The sequence below is a fragment of the Coenobita brevimanus genome, chromosome 16, assembly GCF_032717465.1.
Source record: "Coenobita brevimanus isolate Jiangsu-jjx chromosome 16, ASM3271746v2, whole genome shotgun sequence".
Lineage (NCBI taxonomy): Eukaryota > Metazoa > Arthropoda > Malacostraca > Decapoda > Coenobitidae > Coenobita > Coenobita brevimanus.
Genome location: NC_136969.1, coordinates 10,840,876 through 10,850,579, shown reverse-complemented (window position 1 = coordinate 10,850,579; position 9,704 = coordinate 10,840,876).

Sequence of the window (9,704 nt, the reverse complement as noted above, 5' to 3'; positions counted from 1 at the left end):
AGGGTATGCTGCACCCCCGTGTAGACCTCAAGGTTCCAGATGTAGCCTGAGGATGACTCAGCCAGCATGTACATCTTGATGGAATACTTGTTGGGCTTCTGGGGGTTGTAGATGGAGAAGGACAACTGGCCCTTCTGCCTCAGAGAGCTCTCATCCAGGCTGAGCTGCTCCTCGGGTAGGTATGATGACTGGAACCACTGAAGGAGGTACTCCATGACCGTGCAAACGTGGATGTGCTGATCTTGGTTGTCCTGGGGAATGGCGTGCGAGTTGAAGGCATGGAAGTGCTTCGGGATGGTGTTGAAGTCCCTTCCACTCATCGCCCGCTGGACCCTAGGGTAGTCGTGCAGCTCGAAGCTCCACCAGTAGTGCCTGATGGTCGGCATGTGCATGACCCCCTTGAAAAGGTATAACCCTAGGAACTTGGCCGTCTCCTCTTCATTGCAGGAGAACCAGGCATCCAGCTGAGTCCCCAGGAATGTGGCGTACTGGTTGGTTTCAACGGTGAGGTATGACAACAACTCCTGCATGAAAAAGAGCTGGAAGAACTGCAGGGGAATTGTTGGAATATCCACCTGGATCCCTGGGGAGCCAGTGAACGGCCCGTGGTTCGGTGTGAACTGGCCACTGCTCCAACAGGATCCGTTTCAGTGGCTGTGGTGGCGGTGGCAGTGGGTCAGCCTGTTGACACCCTTCAGCCTGCCCTTTGACCCCTTGGATGTCCCCCATGTCCAGGCAGCGGATAAAAGCGCCCTCGTCTGGGAGGGGATGCCTCGGACGAGGATGAGGACGGGACAGAGGGCTCTGGGGACACCAGTCTCCCCGGCCTGGCTGGCGAGGATGTCACTGTAGCATCCTGCATGGCAAAAGTAGGTGGAGGGGCCATCACAAGGAATGATGGCCCAGCCTCCGGTGACACTGGCTCGCCAAGTGGGGCAGAGGGGCCTGGAGATTGGGAGCCGACGAAGAGAGCGGTGGGACCAGCAGGTCTTAGAGGTTGGGAGGTTCTCTGGTGAAGCTGGCCGATGATGGTGGTGTGGTTTCCCGTGATGGAAGGTGGTAGGGCAGCTCCACTTGCTTACCGGATGGTGGCAGCTCAACTTCCTCCACCCCAGAATGGTCGTTCTCAATGTCGCTCTCCGACTCTACCTCATCGAGGATCTTATGCCACTTGTGTGGTGCCAACTCGCATTTCATCTTTGCAAGACTGCTGTCATTGCAAGCCAACTGGATAATAAATTGCTGTCAGAGGGATTGTGGACCCTGTGGCTGTCCAGTGCTGTGGTAGGAATGTGAGCTGAAACAAAGGAGTCAAGATAATTTATTCACAGCCAGCCAAGAACTTGGCTCAACACTGGCACAACACAAGGGTTCATGATATACGTGTATGTCCTTGAAGAACATCATCTACACCTGACTTAGCACACAGGTAGGGGATACTAGCACGTGGTTACCTCTTTCATCTTTTTTGCACATCACACATAACCAAATCTATCATTTTTATGAGACACACAGTACATTTCACCTGTAAAATGTGAATGGTCGTGTTCCGTAGGCCATTACCTGTGCACTAAGGTGTAGCACATGGTGTTTCCCTTACGAGAACACACTGCAGGAGGTCAGTCTTTCACTGTATTTACACATAAAATATAACCCAATCTATCATTCTGTATGAGTCAAAATATTTTATGCACAGCCAGCCAAGAACTTGGCTCAACACTGGCACAATGCAAGGGTTCATGATATACGTGTATGTCCTTTAAAAACATTGACTCCTACACCTGACTTACTGCACAGGTAGGGGCCACTAGCACGTGGTTACCTCTTTCATCTTCCTTGCCATTACACATAACCAAATCCATCATTTTTATAAGATAAACAGTACATCTCACCAGTAACATGTAAATGGACGTGTTCTGTAGGCCGTTACCTGTGCACTAAGGTGTAGCAGACGGTGTTTCCCTTACGAGATTACGAGCACGTGGGTCCGTTTTTCACTGTCTTTTCACATAAAACATAGCCAAATATATCAATACATGGGATACACTGCACATTTCACCAAAAAATAAAATATATGTATATATATATATATATATATATATATATATATATATATATATATATATATATATATATATATATATATATATATATATATATATATATATATATATATATATATATATATATATATATATATATATATATATATATGAGGTGTGTCAGAAAAGTTCCAGGACTGAGTGTGCTGTGTGAGCTATGATTGGGAGAGGGATTATCTGGTTGCATCACTGTGTGACGTAATATCCAGGGAGTATATGACTGTAATCTCAGCTCTCAGCAGTCATTGATCTTTTTTTCACATGCATTTGTATACATGTTCTCTGTTTCAGGTCGTCAAGCTATGAGCACAGAGCAATGAACCAACCTGAAGTTTCTGGTGTGGTTGGGGAAAACTCCGTCTGAAGCACTGGGAATGCTGCAGCAAGTGTACGGAGATGAGACGATGTCACGCTCACGTGTTTTTGAGTGGTACAAGAGGTTCAAAGAGGGATGCGAGGACGTGGAAGATGACCCCAGGAGCGGAAGGCCTTCAACAAGCAGGACTGAGGCCAACGTTGAGAGTGTCAGGCAGATTGTGTGTGGCGATCGTCAGTTGACTGTTCGACTGATCGCAAATGAGCTGGGCATGAACTGGGACAGCATCTGGAAGATTCTCACTGAAGATTTGGGTATGCGGAAAGTCTGCGCAAAGATGGTGCCGAAGCTGCTGAATGATGACCAGAAGGATCGGCGCATGCAGGTGTGTCAGGACATCCTCGAGCATTTGAAACTGAACCAGACTTGCTAGGGAGAGTCATCACCAGTGATGAGTCATGGATCTTCGAGTACGACCCGGAGACCAAACTCCAGAGCCTTCAGTGGAAGAGTACGATGTCGCCAAGGCCGAAGAATGCAAGACAGTCGAAGTCCAAAGTCAAAGCCATGTTGATCGCATTCTTCGATGTGAGGGGCATCATCCACACCGAGTTCTTGCCACAGGGCCAGACAATTAACCAGCACACCTACAAAGAGATCCTGCAGCGTTTGCTTCGTTCAGTGCGCGAGAAGAGGGGAGAGTTATGGCAGGACAACTCATGGCTGCTTCACCATGACCACACGCCTGTTCACAGTGCCCTGAGCATCTGCCAGTTCCTGGCCGAGAGGAACATTGCCGTGCTGGAGCAACCTCCCTTCTCACCCGACCTGGCTCCGTGTGATTTTTTCCTCTTCCCCAAGTTCAAGGAGGTCATCAAGGGGACCCGTTTTGAAGACGTGGAAGACATCAAGATGGCCGTGACGACAGAGCTGCAGAGGATCCCGGAAGAATCCTTCCAGGAGTGCATGGAGGCGTGGCAGAGAAGGATGGGAAAGTGCGTTAGACTCCAGGGAGATTACTTCGAAGGGGACAACTCGTAGTTTGTAGTTTGGATTTGAAATACATCTTTTGTGACATCAGTCCTGGAACTTTTCTGACATACTTCGTGTATATATATATATATATATATATATATATATATATATATATATATATATATATACACATACATAATCTCTATCTATCTATCTATCTATCTATCTATTTATATATATATATATATGCATATATCTATTTATCTATATGTATATAGATATATAGATATATATATATATATATATGGATATATGTATATATATTGATAGATAGATAGATATATATAGATATATAGGTATAGATATATATAGATATATATATATATATATATATATATATATATATATATATATATATATATATATATATATATATATATATATGTAAATGCACGTGTTCCTAACCTCGTGTTGCATTTCACTGCTTTTGTGCTAGTTCAGGTGTACGACACACACACTTCATTTCGAGCACGTGGCTCAGTCTTTCACATTATTTCCACATAATACGTAGCCTAATCTATCAATATACGAGATGCATGTGTTCCTAATCTTACGTTGCCTGTCGCTACCTTTGTGCTAACTCAGATGTACGATATGCACTCTTCCCTACGAGCAATTTTGTCAGTCATTTACTGTCTTTCACATAAAATATATTCAAATCTATCAATATATGAGATAAACAGTATATTACACCACAACAAGTACAAGTACTTGGCCCTTTCCTGTCCACTAAGGTGTAGCAAATGATGTTTCCCTTACCTGAAGACGCTGCATTGTTTACAATTTTATTTCGCAATACACCTAATCAAATCCATCATTTTATGAGACATGTAGTACATTTCACCACAACAGTACCTGAACGTGCTCTGTACGTCACATCTGCGATACCTAAGGTATCGCAGACTATATTTACCGAAGAGCACGTGGTGCAGTGTTTACGTTCATCCACACAATCATACGGTAAACATATCAATAACACTTATGCTTTATTTCACACAGAAAGCATACAGAATAAATATAACAATATGATAAAACCAAATATCCCTATAAACCTCCTCTATTTTATCCCCTTCTGATAACGGTGTGCCATGGCTGTAAAGCATACATGACTCCTCCCCTAGCCAATATTTCATCACGTACACTCATTGCACTATAAACCTATCTATTGCACAATAACACTATCCACCATACTGTATATCAGCATAAAACAAGGACTTCATCAACACCTTGGCAAATATTCCATTGAAGACAACGTCGTGTCATCAGGCGGTTTCCTGCCTCCCTCTGCTAAATGTTTCACTATGTCCCTCCTCACTGGCTATTCCACACTATATTCACCTGATTCACTGTCACTATTATTCAATGGTTGAATACTCACATTGGGTTTTGGGTAGAGGGAGTGTAGTTGTTGGGACACGCCAAAAAACAGAGTAGCCCTAGCACAATCTTTGTTGGGCCAACGGCTGATAACGGCCAGGAATGATTCACAAAAACCTAATTCCCTATTGAAAACACCAAATCTAATCACAATAGTGCCCAAAAAGTAAATACAAGCATAATTGGTATAGTGAAATATGACGCGCTTTCCCCGACGGGGTAAATAAAGTACGATTTAAATGCCCAGCTGTGTGCTACCTTCTCCCTCGACAGCTGATGCGGAACTAATCAACCTGGCCAGGCTGCGGCGCATCTCGGGCCCCGAGGTTGCCAAGTCATTACTTTTGATGAGAGGCGCGTGAACTATGATGTGTCCAGGAATGACGCTCATTGGCTGAAAACTTTTTCTCTGATGAAGGATTTTATGCTTTTATGACGACAAACATGTCATTGAGTATAGTCGCAGACATGCCCAAATGACGACAAACGCGTCATCATGCGCGGAGGGGTTAAGCTGGTACTGTACCTCTGACCATAGGACATCTGTACTGAGCAGTTTTAAAGACATATGCAAAAAATTGATTATGATAAGTAAACAGACAGGCAGACAGACACATAATAGACAGACAGACCACTCCACAAGTTTGATTAGCGAACTGTGATTGGGTAACCACCTGGTATTATTTGCAGTGACTGATAATATTGCTGCTTATCTCATTTTTTTTTATCTGATTCTTCGCGGTGGCAAGTGAGGGCTCTCTCTCTCTCTCTCTCTCTCTCTCTCTCTCTCTCTCTCTCTCTCTCTCTCTCTCTCTCTCTCTCTCTCTCTCTCTCTCTCTCTCTCTCTCTCTCTCTCTCTCTCTCTCTCTCTCCTTTCCTACCTACTTATCTACCTACCTACCTATCTTTCTATCTCTACCTTCCTACCCACCTACCCATCTATCTATCTGTCTATCTATCTGTCAGTCTATCTGCCTGCCTGTCTATTTACCCATCTGTCTCCCTTCAGCGTGGCGTGGTTGGTGGAGTCAGGGCTGTTCCATAAATGGCTGTGGTTCCGGCTGCCCAACAGTAGTTCCTGCCTCAATCCACCGAGAACCATCACTATTAACTTTGTCCTCTCCCTCACCAATTTATGGGTATGTAATTTATGGGTAACAAGGTTATGGGTCGCTAATTTATCGGTAACTAAATAAAGGGTATCTGTTTTATTAGTCCTTTCACCCTGAGGATGTCTTAAAATGTTTGTTCTTGCTGATCACAATACCATTTTGTTTACCGTAAAAAGCAGACATGAATTGAAAGGGTTAATGAAGTGTGTGTGTGTGTGTGTGTGTGTGTGTGTGTGTGTGTGTGTGTGTGTTCTTACCTAATTGTTCTTACCTAAATGTATCTTTACAGGAATGAATCTAGGTCTTACTGTCCCGTGTCTTAAACCATATTTATCATACATATCCTTAAATTTGTGAATTGTTTTGGCACACACTATTTCATTCGGTAGTGCATTCCACTGATCAATTGCTCTGTTTGGGAAACTGAATTTCCTCACGTCTTTATCACCTCTCTTCTTATGCAGTTTTTTGCAGTGTCCTCTTGCTGATGCTTCCCCATATGTTAAGTAATCATTTATGTCCATTTTCTCCTTCCCTGATATGCATTTATATAGCATTATCATGTCACCTCTTTTCCTTCTCTCCTGTAGTGTTGGTAGATTCAATTTATTTAGTCTTTCTTCGTAGCTTAGATCACTTAAGCTTGGTACCCATATTGTAGCGGCCCTTTGAACTTTTTCAATCTTGTCTATGTGTTTTTTGAGATGAGGACTCCAGACTCCAGGGTTGGTCTGATGAATGATGTTATTATCCTTCTTAGCATGTCTTCATTTATGTATGTGAATGCTATTCTCATATTTGCAAGCAGCGTATACATATTCCGTACCTTCTCACTGATGTGGTCAGCCAGAGATAGTCTGTTATTGATAATCACACCTAGGTCCTTCTCTCTTTCTGATGTGTGTAGGGTTTTATTTCCTAACGTATAATCCCAATCAGGTCTTTTTCCACTTTTACCAAACTTGATTACATGACACTTGTCCACATTGAATTCCATTTGCCATGTATTGCTCCATTCATGAAGTTTATTTAATTCTTCTTGTAGCTCTTTACAAGAGTCTGTGTTAGTAATTCTCCTTTGTATTTTTGCATCATCCGCAAACATATTTAGATAGCTTTCATTTCCAGTGTTACTGTCTATATCATTTATATACACTAAAAACATGATTGATGCCAGCACTGAGCCCTGTGGTACTCCACTAGTCACTTCTTTCCATGATGAGTAGTTTCCCCTTAGTACTGTTCTCATTTCTCTTTTTATGAGAAAATCTTGCATCCAACAAAACAGTTTGCCTCGAATTCCTCCTTGATGGTACAGTTTCCATAAAAGTCTTTGGTGTGGTACTATGTCAAATGCTTTCTTGAAATCTAAATAGATACTGTCCACCCACCCTTCTCTTTCCTGTATTGTGTCTGTTACTCTGTCACAGTAGCTCAACAGATTAGTAATACATGATTTTCCATTTCTAAAACCAAACTCTCTTTCTATTATCATATTGTGTTCTTCTAGATGATTTGCCGAAGCTTTTCTTATAAGCTTTTCTAATACCTAGCTTACAACACTGGTCAGTGATACTGGTCGGTAGTTGAGTGGATTTTGTCTATTCCCTTTCTTGAATAAGGGGACAATATTTGCTTTCTTCCAAATATCAGGTAGTTTACCTTGACTCAAGGATTTCTTGAAAATTAAAAATAATGGTTTACTTAACTCCTTTGCACATTGTCGTAGCACCCAACATGAAATTTCATCAGGACCATTTGCTTTTCCTCTGTCTAATTTACTTAACTCCTCCTGTATTACTTTTTCTGATATTTGTATATCTGGTAGTATGTGTGGACATCCATGTTCCACATAGTCTCTCTCAAATTTTTGTACTTCTGTAAAAACTGATTGGAAATTCTTATTTACTGCTTCACAAATATCTTTCTCTTGTGTATAGGTGATTCCCTCGTCCGTAATGGATTGTATTATATCTTTTACTTTGGTTTTGCTTCTGATGTAGATGTAAAATAGCTTCAGTTGATCACTACTTTTATTTATGATATCCTCCTCAAAGTGTTTTTGGGCTTCCCTCCTTATTCTTGTAGAATCGTTTCTTGCCTGTTTGTAATTAGTATATACCCTTTCACTATTGTGTCTTCTGTATCTATTGCACAACAAATCCCTTCTTTCTTTTGAGTTCTTACATTCTGTATTGAACCATTTCCGTATTTTCTTATCTGCTTCTTTGTGCTGTGGGATGTACTTCTGGACTCCTATTTCATAAAATTCACAGATTTTTTTATATGCAGCATTTAAATCTTGTCCTCTAAGCTCATTCTCCCAGTCAGCTACTAAGAAATACTTCTTTAGGTCATGATAATTTCCCTTTTTATAGTTTAGGCTCTTTTTGTAACTTTCATTGCTGTTAACTATGTCATATGCTATCCTGAAGTTGCAATTTAGCACTGCATGGTCGCTTTCGCCGAGTGGAGGGTGATATATTAAACTGTCAATGTCATTTTCTTGCCTAGTAAATATGAGATCTAGCATTGAAGGTACATCGAGTCCTCTTTTTCTGGTGGTTTCCCTCACATGTTGCGTTAGGAAAAACTCTTGCACGAGATCCAGGAGCTTTTGGTCCCAACAGCTTTCTTGGCTTATTATATCTAGAGTATTCCAATTTATATTTGTATTAAAATGGGTTATTTAAGACGAGCCTGTGGAGTCACATGGAGAGACAGGCTGACGAATGAGATATAAAGGAGCGTTGTGATGTGGATGTGTATGTGATAGGAAGCGTTATGAGGAACACACTGAGGTGGTTTGGCCATGTGGAGAGGATGGAAGGTGAAAGACTGACGAAGAGAGTGTATGTGAGTGAGGTGGAGGGGGGAAGAGGGAGGGGGAGGCCGAGGATGAGATGGAGGGATGGGGTAGAGAGGTATATGAGAGAGGGGGGTGTGAGTTGGGAGCAGGGCAGTGAGATGGCGGGGGACAGGGCGACTTGGAGGCGATTTGTTTGTGGCCACCCCAAACGGGATTGAGGCGTCTGGCAATAGATAGATAGATAGAAAATCTCCAGTTAGTATTTTTCTTTTCGATTTCTCTTCCATTTTATGTAGTAATGCTCTTAAACTCTGAATTGTACTATCTGCCAGGTCCTCATATTCGTCTCTTTCCCATGTGTTTGATCTGGGTGGCATGTACAAATTGGCTACAATTACTTTCCCTTCGGATGTGTTGATCTCTACTGCAATCATTTCTACTTGTGGGGGTATATCTAAGTTTATTTCACTGACTTTTAGATATTTCTTTGTTAATATTATAATTCCTCCTCCTTTTTTTAAGTTTCTATCTCTTCTCCATATATTATATTCCTCTATGTTTAGTATGTCATTTGATATCCTTGGTGTTAATTTTGTTTCAGTTAGGCATATTATATGTGGTTCATTTTCTCTGACATAATCATTCATCTCTAATAATTTAGATATCATTCTATCCACATTTGAGTACATCAACTTAATCATCTTGTTTATATACTTGTCATGACATGGTTCTACTACCTTCCTCCTTTTTATTCCCTCCTGTTTATGTACCACTTTCGTACCTGCAGTCCTATTATTTTGTAAAGAAATGTGTTCTTCTCATCTTCTGATCTTCCCTCTTTTTTTAATTTTGCTTCCTCCCTCGTCACTTTCAGTAATTCCAGTTCCTCTTGTGTTAGGCATCTTTTTATCCATACATTTTTGAACTCCTCTTTTTCCATATGATTCTTTGCA